We start from the raw sequence: 7,169 nt of genomic DNA, 5'->3' as shown, positions 1-7,169 counted from the left end.
TGGCTTGAACTCAGCTCCTTGATCTCCTGTGGACTAGAACTTAGTTCCTCTTTACCTTGACACTGGGAGGTGCTAGATGGAGTTCTGAGCACAGCTGGCCCCTCTCCAAGATGCTTACTGGCCAATCACTCTCTCCTGGGGGACATTTGAACCTGAATAACTCACCAGCCGCTGCACTCCACTGTATCCACTGGTGTATTTCTCTGTGGAGCCTCTGGGGTCACCAGTAGTCACGATGTATCTGCACAGTTCAGGCCACCCTTCCCACCCAGTGATCAGGGCTCAGGGAGAAAGTGCTGCTTGCCACCTCTTTATTCTTCACTGAAGTCTCTCTTTGCTCTCCCTGAGGCCTTCAAGTCTCACTTCAGATCCTTGATGGGTCCTAGGGACCTACTACTCTTCTCCTTCTCTTCCTCACATTGCTATATTCCAGTGCCTGGACATTAAATCTTGGAGAGGCTGTTTCCCTGCTGTTCACCACTCCACCGTCTTCCTGGAAGTCTCCTGTTTTGTTCTTGTTTTAAGACAGGGTCTCACTATATAGTTGAGGCTGGTCTTGAACTCACTATATATTCTAGTCTGGGCTTGAGCTCATGGCAATCTTCTGCCTCAGCTTCCTGAATGCTGGGACTCTAGGCATGTGTCACCCTTCCTTCCTTCCTTCCTTCCTTCCTTCCTTCCTTCCTTCCTTCCTTCCTTTTCTTTCTCTCTCTCTCCTTTCTCTCTCTCTCTCTCTCTTTCTTTCTTTCTCTCTTTCTCTCTTTCTCTTTCTTTCCAGCTTGGTTCTACTCATAGTAGTTCAGAGATCTAAGACTTGCTTTCATTTTGTAATTTTTTGGCCCTCTTAGGCCAAACTGAGGATATGCTCACCAAACAATTATTTTAAAAATGAGTCTCAATCCCCCCCCCCCCCTCTCTCTCTCTCTCAATGGGGATTGAACCCAGGGCTTTTATGATGAACTACATCCCCAGCCCCTTCCCACTTTTTAAATTTTTTGAGACAAGGTCTTGCTAAATCTCTAAATTTCCCAGGCTGGTCTCCTGCCTCCACCTGCCGAAGTGCTGAGATTATAGGCATACACCATGCTTGACTTTTTTTTTTGAGACAGGTTCTCACTATGTAGTTCAGACTGGCCTTGAACTCACTATGTAACCTATTCTGGCCTAGAATTTGAGGTGATCCTCCTGCCTCAGCCTTGTGAGTGTCGGGATTAAAGAGGTGCATCACAGTGCCAAGCCTATTTTTAGTTCTTTGGACATACACCCAGAAGTAAGATTGCTGGATCATATGATGGTTCTATTTTCAGTTTTGCTAATCCATAATAGGTAGCAATTCTTTCTTTTGCTTATCTCTATCTGTACCTAATGATAAGCACCTTAAAGGAACTAGGTGACACTTTTGACAGCTGTCTGGAAATCTTCTTAGTTGGATCTACCTGTTCCTTAGATACATGTTACCATTTTACCATATTTAGATACATGTTTCCATGTTACCATGGACAAGAACTCTGTCAAATTTTATGCCATCCTATAACAGGTCCTCCTTTTACCCAACTTCTGACAATATTCCACTCTTTCTCTCTCAGCCCCCAGTAGCTGCCTTGAGGGCCATGGGGCTCAGCTAAGGGTATGTTAGGGTTTATATCTGGATGTCCCCCAAAGACTCTGCAATCATAGTTGGGCTTTTTTGAGGTGATTGGGTCATGGGGTGTGATTCTCAGCAGTGGATTAGTCCACTGATCCCTCCCTTGATTCCTCTCTGCTTCCCACTTCTGTGCCATTAACTTTCTGCCATCCTGCCCTCCCTTGGAGCCAGCTGCCTAGGGACTGAAACCTCTACAAACTGTGAGGAGAAATAAACCTGTCCTCTTTTAAATTGTGGGTGTTGGGTCTTTTGTCCCAGCCACAAGAAAGAAACCAAGACACGGTGTCTTGACTGCTTCCTACAACTCTGCCACAGGTCTCATGATGGTAACCCTCACCCACAGTTACCAAATCACACTGGATAATGAACCACCTGTATCTTAGTGTCAGGGTTGTTTTGTTACAGTTTCTCCTGGTTTGGGAGCATTGGATGGGCTCAGAGGTTCGGGCTTAGGCTCTCTCTTGCAGCCAGACTGGGGCTGGAGATATGACACTCTTCTCACTCTTGTATCTGTGGCTGATGTTGGCTGTCAGCTGGGCCCTCACCTGGCCATTAGCTAGAACACTTACAGATGACTCTGGTAACCTCAGGTCCTTGTTCACGGCCCTGAAATAATTCAAGGGCACACATCTCACACAGAAAGACCTGGACAGGAGCTGTTTTTTTTTTTTCTTGTTCTTTTTATTGTTTTAATGGGTCTCAAAATTCTGTGACAGATTTTTGGTCAAGTTGTTTCCATTAAAAAGTGATTTTAAAAACTAATAACTTAAAACTGTCACACACACAAAGAAAACAAATGGTCGACAAAACACATTCTCCTTTCCTCCTGAAGGTTTCACAATGCATTGTTATCATTAACCAGTTTTTTACTATTAAACTTAAATGGCCAATTGGGAGAAACAGTTCTGAGACCCGTCTTCCACCACTGATTAAGGCTGGGGTGGCAGGTGTTAGGGGTGATAGTCATTTAGCCTTCTGAGCTTTCTGGGCAGACTTGGTGACCTTACCAGCTCCAGCAGCCTTCTTGTCCACTGCTTTGATGACACCCACAGCAACTGTCTGTCTCATATCGCGAACAGCGAAACGACCCAGAGGTGGATAGTCAGAGAAGCTCTCAACACACATGGGCTTGCCTGCAACCATGTCAACAATGGCAGCATCACCAGATTTCAAGAATTTGGGGCCAGCTTCCAGCTTCTTACCAGACCGGCGATCAATCTTTTCCTTCAGCTCAGCAAACTTGCAAGCGATGTGAACTGTATGGAAATCTAGTACAGGAGCATACCCAGCACTGATCTGGCCTAGATGGTTCAGGATAATCACCTGAGCAGTGAAACCAGCTGCTTCCATTGGTGGGTCATTTTTGCTGTCACCAGCAACATTGCCATGACAAACATCTTTGACAGACACGTTCTTGACGTTGAAGCCCACATTGTCACCAGGAAGAGCTTCACTCAAAGCCTCATGGTGCATTTCAACAGACTTTACTTCAGTTGTGACATTGACTGGTGTGAAGGTGACCACCATGCCAGGTCTGAGAACACCAGTCTCCACTCGGCCCACAGGGACTGTACCACTACCACCAATTTTGTAGACGTCCTAGAGGGGCAGCCGCAAAGGCTTGTCAGTTGGGTGAGTGGGTGGCAGAATGCAACCCAAAGCTTCAAGCAGTGTGGTTCCACTGGCATTGTCATCTTTACAAGGGACCTTCCATCCCTTGAACCAAGGCATGTTAGCACTTGGCTCCAGCATGTTGTCACCATTCCAACCAGAAATTGGCACAAAACCTACTGTGTCAGGGTTGTAGCCAATTTTCTTAATGTAGGTGCTGACTTCCTTCCTTCCTTCCTTCCTCGTGTCTCTTCTGGCTGTAGGGTGGCTCAGTGGAATCCATTTTATTAACACCAACAATGAGTTGTTTCATACCCGGCGCGTAAGCCAGAAGGGCATGCTCACGGGTCTGCCCGTTCTTGGAGATACCAGCTTCGAATTCACCAACACCAGTAGCAATAATCAGGACAACACAATCAGCCTGAGATGTGCCTGTAATCATGTTTTTGATAAAGTCTCTGTGTCCTGGAGCATCAATGATAGTCACGTAATACTTGCTGGTCTCAAATTTCCACAGGGAGATGTCAATGGTGATACCACACTCACGCTCAGCTTTCAATTTACCCAAGACCCAGGTGTACTTGAAAGAACCCTTTCCCACCTCAGCAGCCTCCTTCTTAAATTTTTCAATGGTTCTTTTGTTGATGCCACCACATTTGTAGATCAGATGGGCAGTAGTGGTGGACTTGCCCGAATCCATGTGTCCAATGATGATGTTATTGATATGAGTCTTTTCCTTTCCCATGTTGGTTTTGATTTAGTGGTGGTTTTCACTACACCTGTGCTCTTGCGGCAAACCTGTTGCGAAAAAGCAGCTGTGTTGTTTTGTATGACTGCAACTTGGAAGTTTCATCACTCAGGCCATTGCAAAGAATCACTGCATTCAGGGGTAAAGACACTTCACCTCTTGATTGAAAGTTTCTAAAAGACTGGAAATCATGTTGCAGTCATTTCTGGAATGGATAGAAACCTGTCCCCAGATCCATTTGATGAGGCAATGGCCAGTCAGTTCCCAGTTCCAGTGCAGCCCTCCGTGTGAAGGGTGGGGAAGGGATTCTCTAACGCTCACAGCAGTGGCTTCAGGGAAGGTTTTGATCTGCTTCTACGTGAAGCAGCACCAAGACCCAGCCTGTTTGAGGGGGAGGGTACTGGTCATTGAACCCAGGGCCTTCACATTGAACTATATCCCCAGCCCTTTTTAATTTTTTAAGATTTTGAGATAGGGTCTCCTAAAGTTGCTAAATTGCCTAGGCTGGGCTGGAAGTTGTGAGCCTTTTGACTGAGCTTTCCAGAGTGCCGGGATTATAGGCATGAGCCACCATGCCTGGCACCGGATCACTTTTGATCAGTCTACTTAAGAATGAGTCAGCAAAACTGGCCTGATGGGATGCGGGTGAGGACATCTCAGAAGAGCCCTCACCAGAGAAATCTGATGGCCAGGGAGTCCTAATCACTGCTCTTTGAAGCAAAGCTATTTTTTATTTTCCTGATTACTTTTTTCTCCTCTTCAGGGAAGTGTTTATCAGTAGTATTAGCAGGGAGCAAATGGTCATGGTCACTTTTAATTTTAGCAAGTAGTTATACATAGAAACTCTGTTTTCTGAAATCCGTCTTCTATTTTGTGAATTACGTGCTGAATACTTTTGTTCTTTCTATATTGAGCATTTCTCTTTGATCCCTGCATTTTTCCTACATTGATTTCTTTTGATGGATGACTGCCAGCTCAGGTTCTGCATAAGGTTCTGTTTTCAGCCACAGGGCTTTGTGTTCATTCTCCAGTTGTGTTTTTTGGTTTTCTCCACATTCATGTCTAGCTCTTTTTTTTTTTTTTTTTTGTAGTTCAGACTGCACTATGTAGCCCAGGCTGGCCTCAAACTTGTGGTGATCCTCCTGCCTCAACCTTCCAAGTGCTGGGATTACAGGCATACAGCGCCATGCTGGACCTTTTTTAAAATTGTAGATGATGGGATCTCACATTTTCCACTAATATTAATACAGTTTCTGCACACCAGACATAAAATGTCTCCTTTCTGATCTTTTAGCTCCTCATTCTAATGCACTATCAGTTATCCATTAAGCGTGTGTGTGTGTGTGTGTGTGTGTGTGTGTGTGTGTGTGTGGTACTGAGGATAGCATCCAGAGGTACTCTACTACTGAGTTGAGCCCCAACCTCTTTTTTAAAAAATTTTGAGACAGGGTCTCACTAAGTTGCCCAGGCTGTCCTCAAACTTTCGATCCTCCTGGCTCAGCCTCCCCACTGCTAAGATCTCAGGCAAGCATCCCTGAGCCTGGCCCATTAGCAAATTCTCACCTTTCCTTTTCTCTTTTATCAGATTTCATTTGCCATGGATTCAAAATGAAGCTCTGACTATTTCAGTTGCACCGGAGAATTATTAAAATCTTCAGCTCCATATAGCTCCCAAACAGCGTTTTTCTGAGGTTTTTGAGTTAAGGAGATTTGTCCCTCAGTTAGTAAATTCCTAATTCCAGGATGTTACTTCTCCTGTAAGATTTTTTATGGTCTTTCTCCATTTTTTTCTTTCCAATAATTTTATTGTGTATATTTGAGATTAATGACATGACACTATGAGGTATTATAGGTAGTAAAATACCACGTTGATGTAAATTAATTACTGTATCTGTCATACTGGATAGTCAAAAGCAGCTGATTCTACTTAATAACAAAAATCTCAACACACTACAATGTCATTGCCTGCAGTGTTTGTACTGTGAAGAAGTCTCCAGATTTGTTTGTCCCACATAGTGCTAATTTATACCCTTAGACCAACATCTGCCCATCCCCCAAGTGTGGTAACAATGATTTTATTCTCAATCCCCTTTAGACCTCTTTTAAACATTTTCTATTGCTTTTAAATTCCTCATACATGTGAGATTATGCAGTATTTTTTGTTCTGTGTCTGGCTTAGCATAACATCTTCCAGGTACATCTAAGTTGTGGCAAGTGGCAGAGTCTTCTTTGTAATGATGTGTAACACTCCATCGTGTGCATACATACTACATTTTCTTTATCCATTCACCTATCAGTGGCAATATTGTTAATAGATAACTGATAGAATTCTGCATTAGAATGAGGAACTAAAAGGTCAGGAAGGAGACACCTTATGTCTGGTGTGCAAAAACTGTATTAATATTAGTGGAAAATGTAAGATCCCATCTACAATCCCAAAAAAAGGGCCAGTATGTGGCACACGCCTGTAATCCCAGCACTTGAGAGGCTGAGGCAGGAGGATCACCGTGAGTTTGATCTACTTCAATATCTCAGCTATTATGGATACATTGTAACAAACATGGGAATGTAGATATTTTTATAACATAATGATTTTATCTCCTTTGGGTATATACCCAGAAGAGGGATGGCTGAGTTACATAATAGTTCTTCTTTTATTTTTAAATTTTACTTATTTATTTATTGCAGTACTAGGGATTGAACCCAGGCCTTTGCACCAAGCTACATCTCCAGTCCTTTTTTATTTTGTGGTAGGGCCTTGCTAAGTTGCTAAATTGCCTTAGCTGGGCTCAAACTTTAAATTCTCCTGCCCAGAGTGCTGATATTACAGGTGTGTGCCACCATGTCCACATGATACTATTTTTATAAAAAATAAGAGTTTAAACTTTACCTGAGTGTAGTGGCACACATTTGAAATCCCAGCATTTGGAAAGCTTAAGCAGGAAAATCGTTGTGAGTTTGAGGACAGCCTGGGCTACATAGTGAGATCTTGTCCCAAAGAAATAAAATAATAATAATGATAATAATAATAATAAACTTTACCTTCCCTTCATTGCCTCTATCTTCATTAGTTTTTTGTTTTTGTTTTTGTTTTTTTTGGTGCCTGGGATCGAACTTGGGTCCTTGTGCTTGCAAGGCAAGTGGTGGAACCACTGAGCTAAATCT

At 43.4% G+C, this 7,169-nt stretch overlaps 1 pseudogene; it reads right to left on the bottom strand.

Annotated features, from left to right (window-relative positions):
• Positions 1 to 2,507: 2,507 nt before the first annotated feature.
• LOC101710714 (elongation factor 1-alpha 1 pseudogene) lies at positions 2,508 to 4,001 on the bottom strand (annotated as a pseudogene).
• Between the last annotated feature and the right edge of the window lie 3,168 nt (positions 4,002 to 7,169).

The sequence above is a fragment of the Heterocephalus glaber genome, unplaced genomic scaffold, assembly GCF_053883595.1.
Source record: "Heterocephalus glaber isolate CG9 unplaced genomic scaffold, H.glaber_assembly_v1.0 deba00001472, whole genome shotgun sequence".
NCBI lineage: Eukaryota > Metazoa > Chordata > Mammalia > Rodentia > Bathyergidae > Heterocephalus > Heterocephalus glaber.
The sequence above is the reverse complement of the archived record's forward strand: the minus strand, read 5'-3'. Positions and strand labels throughout refer to the sequence as shown.